Source organism: Artibeus jamaicensis, unplaced genomic scaffold (genome assembly GCF_021234435.1).
Source record: "Artibeus jamaicensis isolate MK-2021 breed Jamaican fruit bat unplaced genomic scaffold, CSHL_Jam_final contig_497, whole genome shotgun sequence".
Taxonomy (NCBI): Eukaryota; Metazoa; Chordata; class Mammalia; order Chiroptera; family Phyllostomidae; genus Artibeus; species Artibeus jamaicensis.
In genome coordinates this window covers 3,371,806-3,391,654 of record NW_026521863.1, presented here as the reverse complement: position 1 = coordinate 3,391,654, position 19,849 = coordinate 3,371,806, and the positions used below count along the sequence as shown (strand labels likewise).

At 48.6% G+C, this 19,849-nt stretch overlaps 1 protein-coding gene across 1 annotated transcript in view; it reads left to right on the top strand.

Moving 5' to 3' along the window:
- PACRG (parkin coregulated) overlaps positions 1-19,849 on the top strand; it is a 382,996-nt gene that overhangs the window by 250,699 nt on the left and 112,448 nt on the right. The window lies entirely within an intron of this gene.

Below are 19,849 nucleotides of genomic sequence, written 5' to 3'. Positions count from 1 at the left end.
GGTTTTTGTGTTTATGCTTTAAATACGGTTGAGTCAGCTTTAACTTAGAAGAACCAAGATACAAAGAATAAGCCTCACATTCAGAGGACTGGCCTTTAAGATACAGCTCGTACTGCGTGTAATGTTTTAGAAAGACGTGATTTGGTTTGTCTGGTTCAATTAGGTAATACATTACATTATAATATTCTACTGTATATTCATTTGAATACACTAATGACATTGAATCTCTGTGGATTTGAAAATAAGCTTTATTTTATTTATTTAATGTGAAAATAAGTTTAATTTGTTTTCACGAGTACAGCTGGTTTTATTTATGCCAGTTACAAGGAATCTAGGACTTGTATGTTTTTTAAAAAATGGGTATATAGTCACTTTCCTTAGCGTATGCTCATCAATACTTCAATCAATCACCTATTCAAACAGTAGAACAAACCTTCCAGTCCTAACACAATGAAATGACTTCTTGTGAGGAAAAGACATAAGAATCTGAATGCCAAGAATCACTGTCCCTAAAACGAATGAGGACGCGTTTCCCGTTCGGTGCCAGTCTTCCATTTAAAGCGAACCCCCTGGGGTGTTGTCCTCTCTTCCCTGCTTTCCCCCAGGAGCTGGCCCGTGGTTTGCATGTGCCCGGGGTGAGCAGCCTCGGCAGAAATCCAGGGACATGGGTGGCAGCCCCTGCCCCTGCCTAGAGAGGGAACTGAGACATTGGAAATGACAAGCAGGTGATGAGGAGAGCCAGGAAGAGGCCCGAGGTTTCTGACGCCACCCACCCCCTCATCTCCTGGGCAGGAATTCTGCAGGGATGGGCAGCGGGGGTTTCCAGGGGGGAGTCCAGCACACACAGAGTGTGTCCTTGTTGTTACTGATCGGTTTGTATGACCTAAGCCGACTCTTGCCTACACCTGCACGGTACTGACAGATTGCTGCTCGGCTCCTACTGCCATGTGTTAAGTCCAGAAGAAAAGCTCCTGAGTAACTCTTACTGGTGTTCATATCCATTTCAGTTGTTGGCAGTGGGGCACAAGCTTTATCTCACTTCAAGCCGGACTTCATGCCAAGCAGATGTGCACCAGGAAAATAGAACTTTAAAAGCTTAGTGAGGAAGAAAGAAAATGGGAAGGGGGGGGAGGCAGTTCTGGCTGCTCTTGTCTACAGGCCATGCCTCGGAGCATGTTAGCCGGTTAAGTTGGGTTCTCCAAACCGAATCGTGACACCCGAAATTCAGTGGCTTCAGAAACAGTGGGTTTATCAATTCTTTAGGTGAGTAGGCCAGTGCTGGGCAGGTCCAGCTAACATAAGGACAAAGAGGGACTCTTGTCCAAGCAGTGACAGGGACCTGGGCTAATGGTGAGTTTGTCACATTCTGTGTGGCCTCATAATCCTAACCATGTGCTGGGGGAAGACTGAAAAGAGGGAAGGGCGTGCTTTGTCGGCCTGGTCTGGAGGTGGCCCGTGTCACCTGACGAAAGCGTGGAGGCCAGCACTCACTCTGCAGCGTGAGTTCCGTTTTCACATTGGGATCTCAGTCCATTTCGGGCTTTTTTGAATGATGTGGCAGCAGTGCGACCATCCCAGAGCCACTCACTGCATGTGCCATCCCTACCATGCTGACCTGTCCCTTGGTCTCTGCCACATGTGAGTCCCCCTCGGACCACCGTGCCTCCTGCCCCTCCCGATCCATCCCTGCAGGGTCACCACCCCCTTGCCGCCGCCTCCATGATTATCTGGCCTGTTCTCCACCTTCTGTGCTCCTGTTCCAACTTGAGGGCTGGCTGGTCGTGATCCCTGGAAAGCCCTGCTGGGATTATCTTTTAGAGTTCTTTGAATCTATTCTAACTTGTGGGCAATTGACATGCTTAAGAGATTGAAGTTTTCCCTCCACAAATGAACCACATCTCATTAACTTAGTGCTTTTTGTACTTCATTTATGTTTAAACTTTTTTTCCACAGAGGTTTGCACAGCTTTGGTTAGAATTCATTCTTTAAAAATACTTTGCTGTTTACTATAATCCTTAGATTGTTTTAGAACATATCTTAAATTTATATGGTTATAACTAAAACTGTTGTACTGTACCTTGATTTTCCGCCAGTTTGGGGATTACTGAATGAACTAATGCAAAATCTTCTTTATGCCAGTCTATACATTTGATTTTGAATAATTTATTCAGTGAGATACCTTTTGAAGAAAATCATATGCACTGAATTAAAATATCTGGAATAGATTGGAAATGTTTCCATTTTGTTTCAATATAAAACTCATTCTAAATAAGTTAACCACGTAGAAAGAGTCCGCACTGTAACGATTAGATTTCTCAAACCCAAGGGCTTCGGATATATCACTCCTTCAAAAGACAAACAAAACAGTGCTGCTGTTTCTAACCTTGTTTCTTTCCACATGCAAGGGGAGGGCACATTGAACTTGCAGTATTTTGACAGTTGAAAAAAACAAGCAAAGAGATTTCATGATGGCTTTGAAACCGGCAATGGTTCCAAAGCGAGAAAGAAGGCAGCTGTCCGTCATCCCCATGGAAGTCACAGCTGTTGGGGGGGCTCTGTGTCACGCTGTCCACTCACACCCCCCTGGTGAGGCTCCCAGTCTCTGCAGCGCCCCCCAGGGTTTGGAGATGGATTTGAATTCTGTCACAGTCCACGGCCTGCAGTAGGAGCGTTGGCCACAGCATAGTTCCCCGTTGTGAACGTGTCCCCGACCTCGCACCTCCTGCTCCACGTTGTGGTTGGCTCGCCTGTCCTCGCTGTCATTTACCTCCCTGGCATCCTAAACACAGCGAAGATGCAGTCTTGTTCCCAGGCAGGGTTGAATTAATCCAGCAAGATCCTCAGAGAAGTCCCACCGATTCAAAGGGCAGCCCCAAGATTCCTCATGTGGCAAACAGAGGACACCCCCACCCCGGAGACAGCCCTGGGGTCCCTGGGTCCCATCCTCTGCATGTCCCTCCACTCCCAGGAAAGCCGCCAGGCCTCCTTTAGATAAAGGGTCTAGACCGTGGGTCAGAGGTGGGTCAGGGTGGGTCAGGGTGGGTCCCCACCCCACCGTGCTATAAATAGTAACAACAGTAATCGCTAACAATGCCTCACAAAGTGCCAGGTGCTTTGAATGTGTAGATTCAATCCCCCCAACAAGCCTGAAAGGCAGGAACAAGTTTTGCGGATGGAGAGACCACTGGTAAATGGCAGCCTGGGTCCACGCCTGGGCACCTGGCTGCGTGGCTCAGGGACTGGGTCCCTGCTGCGTGGGAACCAGGCCCCAGGCAGGTCCTCCACAAATGATCACATACTTCTCACCGCAACCCCAGAGGTTGCATTATATTGTGCATTTGATGGGCGAGGAAACCATGAGCCGGTTAAAATGACTTTTGCAGCCCCAGGGCCCAGACCTCGCTGTCTCCAGGCCCATGAGGAGGCCGCATGCCCAGAACAGCTGCACAGAAGGGGGCAGAAAGCCTATGGGGGAGGCCCGAGGAATTAGCATATCCAAGTGCTGAATACTGCAAACTTACACTGCGTGCCAGCCATCGATTTGACAGTAATTTTTTTATATTTACACATTATAAATGGTTCGTGGTACTTACCTGAATTATACAGCAATTTAAATATTATCTTGTTTAACACCTCAGATTGTATTGGAAAGGTCGCAGATGGGCTTCTGAAGAATAAGCGAAAATCGTCTTTTTACAACCATGTGTGAATATCTGACAATTCTACCCCAAATAAAACAATCTGTCGGTACAGTAATCCATCTCTTAGGCATGTAATTAACACTGGGGCATTTTTTCCAGTCCCTACCTGTTCACTGTGCCCCTGAGTAAAAGCTTAGCTGAAACATTAATTATAATTCAAATACTCAGGTGCACCTGGGTGACGGGCATAGCCTCCCAGCTCTGGTTTTGTCTCAGTTCCATGTGCCATTTGTACGACAATCACCCACAGTCCATGTTTTATTCCTAGAGTACTGGTGAAAGCAGGAGTCTAGAGTCACAGTGATCGGCTGTGTCCCGACTCTACCTTGAACTGCCTGCATTACTGTCCTGCAGGTGCCAACACAAATGACCACACACCCCCATAGCTTGAAGCAGCAGACATCTCCTTGCCCAGGGCTGCAGGACAGGAGTTCAGCGCCGGTCTCGTTGGGCCAAAGTCAGCTTGCCCGCAGGGCCCTGCCCCTGGGTGCGGCTCCCAGGGCGGTCCCGGCCTCATCCAGCTTCTGCTGGCCGCCAGCTCCCTGTGCTCCTGCCAGTGCCTCTGCAGCCTCTGCCGGAGTTCACACCTCCTCCCCTGCTCGCGTGTCCCCCATCTCCCTCCGCCTCTTTCTGATGAGCGCCCTGCTGGTGGATCCAAAGCCCACAGGACCATGCAGGGCAATCGCCCCTTGTCACACGTTCGTTTAACGTCACCACGTTTGCAAAGACCCCTTTCCCTATAAGGTAACACGTGTTGCTCCGGAGTTAGGGTCTGGATGTTTTGGACCCTTCTGTAGCCTGTTACCCTTTCTGAGAGACTGCAGGCACATGATTTAATCTTTCTAAACTCTGTTTTCTTATCACATGTGCGTAACAATAGTGCTGATTTCATGGGGCTGCTTGAGACTCACATGAGATAATTGATGTAAAGCGTGTGCCCAGTGCTTGGCAAAAATAAGATTTCAGTCAACAATAGCTATTGGCTCTGTTTCTGTGTGCAGAACTTTCAGTATCTCTCATTTTCAGTCTAAATCTCTTAGTCTGGAAATCTGGAACACCCATATCCGGCTGAACACGTTCCTAAACTTACCCTTTATTAACTCCCTCACAGATCTTCTACTCCAACCTGATTGGTTCGCCAGCTCTTCCATCAACCTAGACTTCCTCTTTCTCCTCTTTGCACTCCTCCTGCTTGCTCTGTCTGCAGCACCTGCCCCTCTCTCGTTGCCCGTCCAGATGCTGTCTGTCCTGCCAGGACCAGCTCAGTTCTCTCTGCCCCTGGAAGTCTTCCCCACCAAGCCAGCCTGGGCCAGCCACTCCCTCTGGGGCCGTCATGGCTGCTCTCAGACGCTTTATCAGCCCTTACCACCATGGCTCTGCCATCGACACCCTGCTGGACACAAGTGCACGCAAGGCACTGAGGCTGCGGCGGTGACAGATAACCTGTAAAGAGAATTCAAGGAAGTCAGCTCTGGGCTCAGAGACTAGGGTAACATCTTATCTCCTCCCACCAGAAACAAAATGGAAATCCCAGGCAGTGAGTAGTTCTGAAGGCACAGGCTGGAGACCCCATTTGTTGAGACCGGGCAGAATGCTGGGAGCTAGACCCCAGCCTGGAGCCTTCCACAACTCAGAAATAAATGAGACAACGTCTACTTGCCACCACAGCCTGAAGCTGCACAGAGCCAGAGGAGGTGGGCCGAGACAGCCCCCGACTCCATGGGAAGAGTGAGCTCAGATGGAGGAAAAGTGACAAATGGGAAAAGCTTTCCACTCACCATAAGCCTGCAAGCAAAAGCATGAGAAATCCAGTGCTGAAATGACAGCCAACACGAGGTAAAAGTGGAACACGTAGGCACTCAGGATTAAACAACATTTACATAACAGAGTGTGAGGGACTAGAGGAAGCACGCTCTCGATGTACAAAGAAATAATCGAGACAATCACATAAAAGTTAAAAGGCAGTTAGTTTTTTTGAAGGCTAGAAAAGCCAAAACAAGAGTAGTTGAATAGAAAGAGGAGCAAATTATAAATTTTGGTTGACTAAAATGCAAAACTTCAGAAAGGTGATGAATTTTCAACTAGAACCTTAGCGACATTGGTGAGTTGACAGCTACTACTCAAATTGGAAACGTATCTAAAATCGAGAAAGAGTAACCATGGGAGTCTCCCCCAGACACGTGGTGACGAACCGGAGAGCATTAAAGAAAGAACATTCGGGCGAACAGAGAGGAAAGGCCGACGAGTGCCACAAAGCTGCAGCTGGGCTGATGGCGGAATGATCGGCGGTGAGAGGTTCAAGACAGAGATTCGATATCTCAAAAGTGCTAAAAGAAAAAGTCATAAAACCAACTACCTAAAATTTTACACAACTATCATATAGTTCAAGAGTGACTCAAAAGACTGTTTCAGACACCCGAAGATGAAGCGTGTTTACCAGTTCTACTCAACTCAGAGTAAAATTGTTCTTACAGGAAGTGCATTGTCGAGAACAGACCCAGATCTGAGACCGAAGCACCAAGAACAATGGTCGGTCCTGAAGCTGATCAGCTGTCAGTAGGTTTGCTCACTATTGGCTGCTTCCCGGGAAGCCTGCTCCAGACGGCAATGGCAGGATATTAGAAGAAGTTTCATTCTCAGGTAAAGCTTTGTTTTATTTGGAAGAGGATAAAAATGCTGAATCTGGGCTTCCCATACAGAAAGCCACGCTGAAAGATTCAGGAAAGAGAGAGAAGGAAAATATGTGCTCTAGGAAAAGTTGACACTCAGCTAAAGAAAGTGATAATAATATCGGTCCAAAAAAATCAACAGGGGGGGAGGACATCATGTGATAATAAACAGCAAAACCTGCCCAAATGCCATTAAAACTATGATTTTGTGTTGACCTCACCATATAATTCAAAATAAATAAAGCAAAACTTAAGCAGAATTACAACAAAATATGACACATCCATAAAGTGGGAGGTCGTACTTCTAACAAACCAACAGATGCTAAAAGATCAAATAGACACAATTGTTGAGGAACAAATTTTAAGCAACAGAATTAACAGGCAAGTGTTACCATGTACATCAGAAGTCGGCACCCAAAAGAGAGTGCACACTCCTTTCTGGCACTGGCAGAGCATCTCAAAAACCGATCATGAAGAATATTAAAATCCCAACAAATGCCCAAGCATCCATATTATTCAAACCACACTCTCCAGGCAGGCAATAACTAAAAGAATGGTGTTTTAAATAAATTCTTAATTCGTCAACTAAAGCTAAAGAGCTTCAAAATAAGTGCAAACTGTTCAACTTAGGAATCAGAAAAAGACTAAAGTAATTCTGAAAAAAATAGAAGGAAATACATAGAAGAGGAAATATTAGTGAATTGGGTATGGAAAGAACAGGAGAAAATCTCTTCAAAACCAAACCTGCTCTTTGAAATGGGTAATAAATATTTACTATGGCTGAACACAGGAAAAAGGGCACAAATGCAATGCTGAAAATAAAAGGGGTATAACAGATATTTTATCATAAATATATGTATATTATATTTCTAGAGGCTATTACATGTCCAGAAGGCCTCTAGCCATACAGTATGAAAAGTAGAGACATTTATTGAAGAATATACAAGATACAAGAAACATTGTACTTAGCACAATGACATCTCAGTCCCCTTCAAAGTAGGCACCTTGGGACCCTACACAGTTCTCCCAATAGCTATCAGCTGCCCCATCATATTTTCCTAAATCTCTTTGACAGTCTGAAATCTCCTCCATTTGAAAGGTGATTTAGTTTTGGGAAAAGCCAGAAGTCACAGGGCAGCAAATCTGGGCTATAGTGGGGCTGAGTCACCTGCGTGATTTGAGATTTCACCAGGATCCTGGCACAAGACATGATGCATGGGTGAGTGCATGTCATGATGGAGCTGCCAATCACCAGTTGCCCACAGCTGCAGCCTTCTGAACCATCTGAAGAGCTTCCATGGAGGAATGTTCAAGCTTAGTGCAAAATTCAATGCAGATTTGTTGCTCTATTCACTCAGTCATTTTGAATGTGATGGCCACACAGTGCACATGCTCACTCAATGTCACCTACCACCCCCACTGACTAGTACAGTGAAGTCATCATTGTTCACTCATGTGCATTCCAGTCCACGCTCCTTGACTGCCAGGTTACAATGATGTTGCGCAAACCATTCTTGTTATATTAACAATGGCTGGACTTTTTCTGGACGGACTTCATATATTACTATCATGTATCAGTACAGTAATACATATACTATATAATATATATATTTGCTGTATGTTTTTCATGCACAATTTATATATAATATATATGTGAGTATATATAATATATATGTGAAAATACGTAACCTCTAGTTAGATTAGAAAACTGAGTCTTGGAACAGTGGAAGGATTTGTTCCAGAACATACAGTGAAAGTGGTCAAGAACGGTCTCAAACCCAAGCCTTCAGACTCCAGGCTCTGGGTTCTCTTCACAAACTGTCTCTCGCGGAAGGTGGGGGAGTCATGGTCACAGCGCTCAAAACCTCTGAGCTGCAGCTTCCCCAGCAATAAAGCTCAGAGCTGGAACAGTTACCAGGCACCAGTTACCTATTTTTCTAGTAGGTTGTTCCTTTGAATTAATCTTCAAATCATCAGCATAACTTTATAATACAGGGTGGGGCAAAGTAGGTTTACAGTCTGTATGGAAAAATAATACAGTAATAACTAAATAACAAGAATAAAGTCTGTTTTGCATGCTCACAACTGTAAACTTGCTTCTGCCCCACCCTCTGTCAGCACATGATTTGTGGGCCAAAGTGAGCATCCCCTGGTGCCGGGAACGGCAGCAGCATTGTCTGTCTGCTTTACCAGTCTTGGCAGGTTCTGTCTACCCCTCACTGACCATAAACACCCGGGTCTCTGCCCTGGTCCCCGAGCTTCACTGCTCTTTGCTGCATTAGTGTGCCTTTTCCTGTCCTCTCTAGAGCCTTGGTTTTCAACTGGGAGTGGTTTTCCCTCCCAGGGGACATGTAAAATGTCTGGAGACATTTTTGGTTGCTACAATGAGCTGGGGAAACAGTGTAGGGCTAACCACCCACCATGGGCAGGATGGCCTCACCACAAAACATGAAGTGTTCCTAGGGCTGAGGTGGAGACCCTTCCTTGAAGGGTCCTTCCATCCATGTTTTCTGAAGCACATTCCTGAGAAGAATCGGAATGCTCTTGTGAGAGATACAGGAAGAATGTGACCGGGGTGAGCAGGCGAACAGCCCGGTGTGGTGGGGACAGCATCCAGGATTGCTGCGTTTTGTTTCCTGTTCAAGGCCACTTACCTGCAAGGCCCTGGCCTGCCTTGAGTGCTGTGTAAGGGGAGGCTGGCCTGGCCTGCAGATGGGGCAGGGGAGCTGGTCCTGTGGGCTGAGATGGTGGAGAAAAAGGGGGCAGACGAAGGTATGGTGTCACTTACTTGTGGGGGGTCTTTGTCCACCAGAGCCACCACCCTGCCCCCAGCCATCACGGATAAGAACAAGTCTACCAAGACATGGTCTTCTTGGGGAGGAAAGATGGCCAGTCTCCCAGAGGAGAAGGGCCTTGAGCCTGTTCCTCTGTGGGCTTTTATTGTGTTTAACTTGCATAGGAATACAGGGCATAAAGGTCATCAATCACTGTCAAGCAGTAGTGATCAAACAATAGATAATATTCAAAGAACTCTAAGGGCTTATTCTGAGTCAGGGTCAGATACCTAAAGGACCATAAAACTTTGGGAAACAAACTCATTTTATGCTTGGACCCTTATTATTTAAATTGAGGGCATTCTTAGCAAAGCAGGTTTCACAGGATTTTACACATTCTTTCTTAGGCCTGATTGCCCCCAGGAACTGCCTGTTTCTGCCCAGGGGTGCACCGCCCTCTGGCATTGTTTTGGGCTTAAGTCAGGTGGGGGATGGGAGCAAGCAAGAGATTAGGAGACTTCTTATAGGTGGAATGAGGACTCAGGCTATGACAAAGCCAAGGGGTGAAGGTTCATCACCCCTTTTCTATCATCCCCTAAGCGCTTTCCTGATGGCCCCTTCATAGCCATGCCTGTCTTAGGTCGTTTCTCCCTTGAGGAATCTTACCTATCACTGGCTAACCAGTCATCCACCTGGGGCCAAGCAGGGTGAAGTAAAAGGAGCAGAGGTGCTCCTGCCAGGAGGATAAGCTTTGTCTCCCTAGTGGCTTTTGGCCCCAAGGTCTCTACTCAGCCTTCGCCATGAGGGCGGTTACAGCTTCTGACTCCAGGTAGGGAGGTTCCTAGCACTTATTACTGTCACCTTTGAAATGTGCATTAGTTCTCCAGTGGTAAAAGTCGTAAAATTACAGAATTTCTCTTTCACATAAACAACACTAACATTTTGCTGTTTCCTCTACTGTTGTCTTCTCCCCACTGTTAATTCTCTGACTCTCCAAACACACAGATCCTCTGACATTCCTGGGAAGTCAGAGGACGCCCCGCACCCGAGCATCTCTCTTCTGTGTCTCTTCCTCCTCCGCTTCCCCATCCCCATCTGTGTGCGCAGAACCTGTCAGTGAGCAGGAGGTGCTGTCTGCAGCCCGGTCTGTGTACCGGGAAGCCCCAGACCCAGTCTTCGCCGTCATCTCCTGACCTCAGGAGAGTATCAGCTACATAAGGCAGCTGCAGGTGTCCCCTCTGAGCCATTCACCTGGATGCATTTTGCTGGCCTCCCAAAACAGAATGGAGCTCATCATCTGAACTGTGAATTCTTCAGTCCAATGGCATGGAAATTAATAAGCAAAGTCGTGAAACTCCCATCTGTCTCCAAGTTCTCTACTCGTAGATGTTTTATCAAGCTCAGAAACTTGCCATATGTGTAGCATATTGTGTGACAGAAAGAAAAATCTCTAAGTTCTTCTAGAAAATCCTGATAATTGCATGTCATGTTTTTGCCCCATCCTGTCAGATTGCCATTTCTTCCTGTCACAGGCGAATCAAATGGCCGAATCTCATCTATCTCTGTCCAGTAGCTTCTCCTAACAGGGTCCCAGACGGTCTCTGTTTACATAAGATGCTCCACCTCACGCAACAAAGGGCCTGAAACGTCTTTCAAGTCCAATCTGCTCTTCCATTTTGCCTCGCAAACTAGCCTGTTTTTAAGATGCCTCTTCAGAAATGAGGCACATGGATTTTTCTCCTGGTGGCTTTTGTCCAAGCATCCCTAATTGCTTTGCACATAATATCCCATTCATTTTCAATACTCCTCAGAAAATGCAGACAGTATTAAGCCACCTTGCACATGATTAAACTGCAGCATGTGGGCATCGATTGACTCTCAGCCATCCTCCAAATCATTCATCCCTCTTCTGCCCTGTCAGCCCACAGAATGTAATTAATCCTCTTGTGAACACCCTTTCCGGGTAGCTGGATGTCCCTTATGAAGCTCGGGTCCGACTCCCACGGTGGTTACTGGAGAATGTCGTGTCTGCCTTCATTAGCCCGGACGTTCAGTATCTGTGTCTGATGCAAGTTCACGTACGGAACTCAACACAGTTCAAGGCATAGATTTGTAAGAGGGCTTAAGATCCAAAGAACAGGGAGGACCCTGAGCATTGCAAATGGGTGCATTGCTCACTATAGTACATAAACACACTTGTATCCGTGGGTGCTAAAAGAAGTAAGACTTTTACACCCACCTTCTGATTTCCAGCTGAGCTAACAATCAAATTAAGGGACATTACCAGGAGAAAATCCACTTACATGAAAATTCCAAGGACAGTGAGGCAGTGTTGGGTCCATGTGACATTTTGGACAAAGGAGAAAAGGGCGGGGGAATGAGAGTGGGCGACTCATGGGTAGCGGAAAGAGAGCGCACACACGGGGTGGGTGGAGCCCTGCTGGGCCTCTTGGAACCTGGGGGGCCCGAGGTGTCCAGCCCAGATGCTTGGAGGCTTCCTGGCCGATGCCGCAGGGGACCATGCCCCAAGCTTCCCTTTCTGACGCAGCTCTTTCTATGGAAGCTCTTTAAGGAGAAGGGGAAGTAAAAACTCTTCTTCCGTTTGTTGGGCTTTAATTGATTTCAGTTCAAAATCATCTGCATGTCAGGTGGCAAATTTGGGGGATACTTGCTCCCCATTCCCACAGACCTCCCATCATGCTTAGCACAGGACCTGCTATATATCATGCACATTATGAATATTTTAAAAATGTTTTGATTATGCAATCAATTTAAATTTGATATATTAAGGGACAGATCCGATGAAAATTTTTCATAACAGAGCATTATCCTGGGGACAGTATAACCTGTGTGATTTAAATCACACAAGATCCCATGGAGAAAATGTTTTCCAGCCAAAAAGTTGTACCTCAGCTCACCCCCTTCTCTTTTGGGCGCACTGCTGACTGAGAGACGAGGGCAACAGCACCTCAAAAATCCACGCATTCTCCAGAAAGTTCAGATGACAGCGTACCCAACATGTAACTACAGGACCCCGGTACTCAGAACGTGAAGAACAAATTCGGGGGATGCAGCTTTTCTTTCCCACACGGTCACGTCCCCTCCGACTCACCCCCTGTCTGTCCGATTTCAGCTTCGCGTGTTGTTTGCATGTGAGCCGAGTGCTGAAGGCCGTGCAGGACACAGAAGGGCAGGCAGTCGCAGGCCCTGAACGTATGCTGTGCTCCCACTGGTTTGGTCGGCAGGTGCGCCTGTCACCGTCCACCGCGGGAGAGACATAGAAGGCCCAGCACCGCCCGGCTGTGTCACGCCAACCAGTGGGTGTGCACGGTGCTCTGGGAGACGTGAATGAACGTCTCCAAGAGTGTATGGCTGGAAAAAATGTCCCCAATGTCATGGCGAAAACTGCCAGGCCCTGCCAAAGGAAGCTATGTACTGCCGATGGGCTCAGCTAAGAAGGAGCTTGTCCAGCCGTGGCAGGCCCGGGGCGCCCGTCCCAGACCACCCAAAGTGTTTCCTCTCATGGGTCTCCCTGGGCCCTGATGTCTCCAGAAAACTCAGCCCCATGCCCCGGAAGACGCAGGGCCATCTGGGACTCCTGTCCCTGGGACTCCCTGCTCTCAGTTGATCATGGAATTTTAAACTTACATTTTTTCACTTTTCCCCAAGTCTCTTCTAGCTGTGCCTTAGTTCAGTCCCTCATAGTTTCTAGCCTATTTTAATAGCTTCCCAACTGGTGTTTCTGCTTCATGTCCCCGCCCCAGCCCTTGACCCCCAGACTGACCGTGTCCTGGAGAGCATTCGGGCTCCTGGAGCAGCCCACTGAGCTGCAGGCGTGGGAAGCTCTCTGTGCCTCAGTTTACCTCCTCTGCCATGGGGCAATAACAGCACCTACCTCACAGGGCTGTCGGAGGGTTAAGTTGACCTCTGCCGTGCCCTGAGGACAGGCATTGAGTCCGAGCTGGCCGACAGTCGCCGTCGTCACTGTGGCCAGTGCCTAGGAGGGCTCTCAGCTCACGTCAACAGGCAGCCATCAGACTGGCCTTCCCAGCAGCTCGCTGTCCCCCTCTTTCCTTGTCTTCTCCTCCAGGAGTGTCCTCCCTCTTGGGCCCCACCTGTTGTACTTCAAGGTCAAGTCAATGGCAGCTTCCTCAGCGATTGTTCTGCCCTCCGAGGGGGGAAACCAGCTGTGTATCTGTCCCCTCTGTGCTCCTCCCAGCACGTGGGGCCTGGCTGGGACCAGCGCGTCTGACCAGCAGTGTCCCAGCTGCCGCCGCGTGGGGGCCTCCCTCGCTGCTGGGATCTGGACTCATCTGTCTTCAGATCCCCTGGCTCAGCAGAAGGAGTGCAGTGGGGATAAATAAACACTGGCTGAACTAAGATGTTTTAATTATAGATTTAATAGGAATCATAAGGATAATTTTTAGGGCAAAGGATAATTGTTTTTGTGCTGGGTTTGATTATATCATTATTGGTTTAGGGGGTTTGTTCTACCCTGAAACTTTAAAATCCGATTTCAGATATTCTTTCTTAAAATAATGATTTTAAAAAGAAAAATCTCTGATTTGATATTTGACCATACCGCATTGTTCTATTTTTTATGTGCAAACTTAAGTAAATAATACATGAATAGTTTAAATTTCTGCATCCCATAAAAGATACAAACCCTGAAAAGAGCTCAATTGTTTTACCATCGCTGCAATTTGCTAAATATTTTGGATGCTTATTTGCAAAAGAAATATAAAGAATCTTTCTTTTAAAGACTTGTTTGGCAGCGCTGACGCAACACCACTCCACCCCACTAGAATGAAACATTTGTGGTACTGGGTTTTCTGTTGTTGTTGTTTTAATTCCTTGCTCTTTAGGCTGTTGTTTAAATCTTATGTTTTTTTAATGTGTTACCGAGGAGAAAATGTGACAGAATCCCACAGTGTGGGATGCTATGCGCGCCGCCTCCCTCCCCTCCAACACACACAATGAAGTCTGCATATGTTCAAAGCCTTACCCGCAGGGTTTCGTTCCAGGCCTGAAAAAGACAGCCTCCCACTGAACAAATAAGCCTGCGAAGGACGTGTTTTTCTTCGGTGTTCCTGCAAATTGGCACGGCCCTGCACTGCCGTGCGTAGGATTTCAGCAGGCACCATCTTATTTGTCCTCAATAGGAAAATGTACAAGAAGTACAGCTTGTTTATTCCAGAGGCAATTCCTTCACCTTTGTTTAAATCAGTGTCAGGCCCTGGCTGGGCGTGTCAGCGGGTTGGGGTGTCGTCCCATGCACCAAAATGTTGCGGGTTCGATTCCCGGTCAAGGAACATTCCTAGGTTGCGTGTTCGATCTCTGGTTGGGATACACACAGGAGGCAAGGAATCAGTGCTTGTCTCTTTCTGGCTCCCCCACTCTCTCTAAAACCAGCAAATATATGTTTAAAAATTTTAAACATAAATTTATTAATTAACAAATCAATATTACTAAGCATGAATTCAGTCACATAAATGACAAGTGTGTACATGGGCCCAAGGAAAGTGATATGCCTAAACTTTATTTTTTAATTGAACTTAAATGGTATCAAAACTATATTTCCAGCATGAATATGAAATGAAATCAGTATTAGAAATTTACAGATAAGTTATATAACAATACTCTTTCCCCATAAGTGGTTAAAAAGTCATATTTATACTTTCGAACCCATACCAACTGCCCCTAAAGATTTCTACTGAAATTCATGGTTTTCCTTTACGCTTGAATTCTGGTTGGTGTGGCGTGGTGCCAGCTGCTGGTCACATGATGTGTCACTCTCGAGGCCGCCTTCCCGCCGTGAGCGGCGCTCCCTGCAGAGGACCAGTTGGCGAAGGGGGAGGCTCACGGGCATCATCGGGGTTTCAGCGATCACCGGTGATTTTTCTCAATTACCTATTTTAATTAAGTGAAACGGTCACTGTAAGTTCAAGCTTATGAGGTGTTCAAGTATTATTTCCTCTTTATCTAATTAGTTAAAGAAAAGAGGAAATACCATTTTGCGACAGTGAGCGGCTATTCGTGAAAGCCAATGCCTTTGTGGTTTCCGCGTCTTGGTTCGGGGGAAGAAGGACAGACTCTGCCCGAAGCCCTCCTGCACGTGGGCAGGGTTGATGCGGGCGTGCACCCGGAGCTCACGCTGCACGTTCCTCGGAGGCAAAGTGCTCAGGACGCTGAGTGTAGGTTCCTCGCTTGCTGCCCGTCTAGATCCCCCCAAAAGACACAGAAATTCCTGTTTCCGTGTCACACTGTGGAGACTAAAACAAAGTGTGTTTTGTCCCTCCGTCTAAGTTCTTCTGGTCAAATTAACAGAGGTAGATTAACAGGAAAACTCAAATTATAATACATCTGTACAGGGGAATGGACATATGCATAAAGATTCCAAAGACAGTGAGGCGGCATTGAGTATATACAATGATTCAGACAAAGGAGAAGAGGGAGGGAGATGGGGTCTTAGATTTCAGACGTGAGAGTGGGCGGCTCACAGGTAGCGGAGGGAGGGCCGCACACGCGGGGCAGGTGGAGCCCTGCTGGGCCGCTGGGAAACCAGGGGCCCGGGGTGTCCAGCGAACAGTCTCCTGCCCAAAGCCCTCCTGACGACCACCCTGAATTCAGAACAGACAAAGGCCGCACCCTCTGACTCCCTTCCTGGAGCAGGTTTCTCTGTCTGAGCCTCTCGGGCAGGAAAGCAGGAAAGTCAAACATTCTTTCTCAGTCATTTGTTTCTTAATAACCAGGTTAAAATCAGTATCCCTGAGGCAGCTCCCGGGTGGAAAAACTTTGGTTCCCTTCCACAGCCATTGGACCAGAACAGGGCCTGGAACTCAGGAAAGACCCGACCACGGCTGCGGGTGCACAGCGTTCGTGGTTCCCTTTGCAGCTTCCCTCCCCCGTTCTCCTCCTGTCAGGAGCCCCCAGGGTGAGCGTCAGGACCCTGGAAGCTGATGCCCAAGCCCGGCTGCACACCCAGCAGCGTGCAGCGGTGGGGTAGGAAGGTGTCGAACGCCATTTCTAAGTGACTGGCTTGGCAGCATGGTGTGGAAAAGCTTCCCCCTACAGCTCTGTGTCGTCTGTGACACCCCTAAACTGTGCATTCAAGCAGAGGTCACAGTCTCCTTCACAGCACCTGCCACAGTGTCCACCCCCCACCCCCACCCCACACAGGGACCCCAGTGAGTTCCAGAGGGAAGGGGCTGGTCCAGAAGTGGGCTTGGCTGCTCCGGGGCAGAGCCAGGCTTTCGCAGTCTCGTGAACTAATTATGAGTCTCGATGAGATCATTACGGGGCAATAAAGGAAAATGGGAACCATTTGCAATATGTGTGGACAAATTTCCATATAGAATATTTCCTGTTTGTATTTAAATGTCGGGGAGAAACTTTGTATTATGAGAAAAGGTTGGTTTTTATTATTTTAATCTTCAGATGGAAACTCTTCCTCTAAGAGCAGAAGTATAGCAGGAATTTTTCTTCTTGACAAGCACCACAGGTGATACTGAGAGTTTTGCATTTTCAACCTGAGAGAGGAACACTTCCCGTATGAAGTCATGGCCCCCACCCCTGGTAAAAGGGGACAGGAAATCGGGAAACTCTGGGTTCCCACTTATGCATGTTCAGTGTCTGCATCTGGACATGTTTTATATGTGCCTTTCTTAGAATACTACTTTCAGAATTGCCTTCCAATGTATTTGGCGTGAAATTTTAGGTAGTATATTTTAAAATGCAAAAATAAGTCATTTTGTCATTATTTCCAGTGTAATCATGTGAATTCTTAGAGTTTCTAGAAGGGAATTTGTACATTGGTTTGGAGCCTGTGTCACTGGACAGTGTGAAGCACCCAAGATGACCCAGGCGAACTGGGTGGGGGGCCCAGATCGACACCATGGGAGTCAACAAGGGGAGCGCAGACCGCCGTGTTGGGCAGCAACCCTGTCGGCATAAAATATAAACAAAACCCGCAGGATCTGATGTGGGGAAAGATGAAGAGGTTTTGACAAGTGAAAACTGCATAGTCAGGGAACCAGCCAGTCACTTTGTGAGACAGCATCACGAACTTGCCATTGGACATGAGAGGCATGGGGTCACCAGGCAGTGTCAGGCTCCACAGGACGAACACGGTTTGGAAAGAGAGAAATGATTTCCAACAGCGGTCGGAGACCAACAACGCCGCAGAGACGCATGTCTGCAGGAAGGTGGGCACTTAAAAGGGCCCATGGAAAGAGCATTTTGGCGCTTCTCCTCCCGCAGCGGGGACATCCCAGGACACAGGGCACGTGAGAGAGCCATTTCGTCAGGCTCAGCGCTGGGACCCTAGGGGTCAGCGACCCCTGAAGCGTGGTGCCCTGAACTAGCACCTGCACAGCCACAGCGGACCCGAGCTTATTTATACATACTGAAGCTACAGAATCGTATGGTCCAATGGAAAGGTCACACAGCAAACAGGACCAATGCCCAGTGTCGTTACGAAAGGCTCTTGCAGGTGCCCTGTGGTCACTTGCTCTTCAGCACCGCTGCAGAGATGGCGAGGGAAATGGCTGGCACCTTGCACATTCAGGTTAAAGATTTAAAAGACCCCTTTGACAGCCCGGGGAGACTCTGACGGCCCATCTTGAGAGGGTGGGGGCCTCCTTGCGTGCAGCACAGCCCTGCAGAGAGCAACTTCCGGAGCAGCCTTTCCCCTTCACTGCTGAGGTGGACGAAAGGGCCCTGCGTCTACAGAGGAAAAGAGGAGTTAAATAAGCCAGGCAGATTCACCGGAAATCGCTGTGTATGGATATTACTTCTTGGGCATTGCGTCTCCTGCCACCTCTCGCCCTCCGGACAGTCCACTGTGCTGTGGAATCAGTGTCACCCACAGGCTCAAGACTCCAAATGTTCAGTTTCAAATCCCCCCTGTAGCACATGCTTCTGTGCCGCACCACCCGTCTTCCCAGAAGTTCAAAGGCGCACCCACCCAATCTGTCCAAGCCCACCCCTCCTCGTCCCCTTGCCCCGCTCCCCCCACCCACAACTGCCCTGTCTGCCCGGTCACCAGATGAACCTGGGAGTCCCCCACCCCATTCCTTCTCTCTTTCCTATCCCTCCATTGCTAGCCAGGCTCGTCCCAAATCCGACCTGTGCTGTCCCCTCACTGCCCCATGGCCGGCGAACCCCCTCCTCTCCACTGCTGCCACCCTGACTCAGACTGAGGACTCATCTCCGCCAAGCCCTCGGTGGCAGTTTCTGTTGCCACTGGGACAGATTGACAGCGTCCGTGGCCTCCAACGGCACCACGTGTCACCCCCCAGCTCTGGAGCCCAGGGTCCAGCACTGGTCCCCCTGGGTGAGCGCCGAGTGTCTGGCAGAGCCGGACTCCTCCTTGGCTGCCCGAGGAGAACACCTCTCCCTCCCTGGTCCAGCGCCTGCTTCTCGGCACCTGGACCCTCCCTCCCACTTCAAAGCTGGCAACATTGCATCTTCACTGCTTCTCTTTTGGGGACCAGGGTGGCTCCATCAGACCCCTTCCCAGGTCTCCCACGATTGTCTCCCCATCGCCAGGTCCTTAAGTAAGCACCTGCGCCGAGTTCCCGTGACCTGTAACGAGACATAGCCACGGTTTCCGGGAATCGGGACGTGGACGTCTTCAGGGGGCTGGGGCATGATTTTGCCTACCTCCCTGTTACTGCACCGATCTTTCTAAAACCCACAGCCCCCCCTCGCAGGTAATTACTAACGACGGTCTGTAAGATAAAATCCTAACTTCCTAGTTGGGCATGTAACATTCTCCATTTCTCTCCCGCGCCCAGCAGCAGCCCCTATATTCCAGTAACCGCATTGCGTGCAATGGGTCCCTCTGAGCCTTTGCTAATGCCCCCTCCCCCGGCTGTCCCGGCCCCCAGCTCCCATGATCGTCCCAGGGAGGGACTCACACTGCCTCCCTCAGCCAGTGTTTGGCCTGCACCCTCTCTCCCTCACATCTGCCACGCCGTCCTTTTCCTGCTAAGCCTGGAGACCCCCAGTGGAAGGCGGGGCAGTGGTCTGACTTGCTGCCCACCCCCATTCCCACGGTGCATCCTGCACGGTTTCGCCAATGGTGTTCACGAGTATTTCCAGCTGAGGAGGAGGAGGAGGAGAAGGAGAGTAATCCAGTGGACAGAGCAGTTATCTCTCAGAGCTTAAAAAACAAAGGACACAGTCCGATTTTTCGCTTCCCTCCACCACCAGCCAATTGAACAAAACCGCCAGCACTTGGTTTAAAGGGCCCATCATCCCTCATGTTCTGTTCCCCACGTCTTTGGTCCTTAGCGTCTTATTCGCCAGCCCTTCCTGAGTGTGGAATACATCTGTGAAAATCATCATCAGACCAAAAACAAATGCGGGAGAACTGACTCGTCAGTTGACCACTCATGAACATGGACAAACTGAAGGACTTTGGTCTTGACATCTGTGCTAGGACCCAGAACTGTACGGAAAAGACATACGGTTCTTGGGTAGAGATGGAGAACTCCACGTCTGGGGGTCACCGGCAGACCCGGATGGACAACACCTCTCCTCTTCCCCACGGTCACCAGGTGAGGGAAGGAGATTCACACCCTCGATTCCCTGGAGGAGAAAGCAGCAGCCCCGAGAGACAGGAATTCTCCACGTCCTCCAGCAAGTGGAGAAGCCCAGAAGAGACCTCGGCCCGCGGCTTTCTGCCCTCGGAAAAATGAGG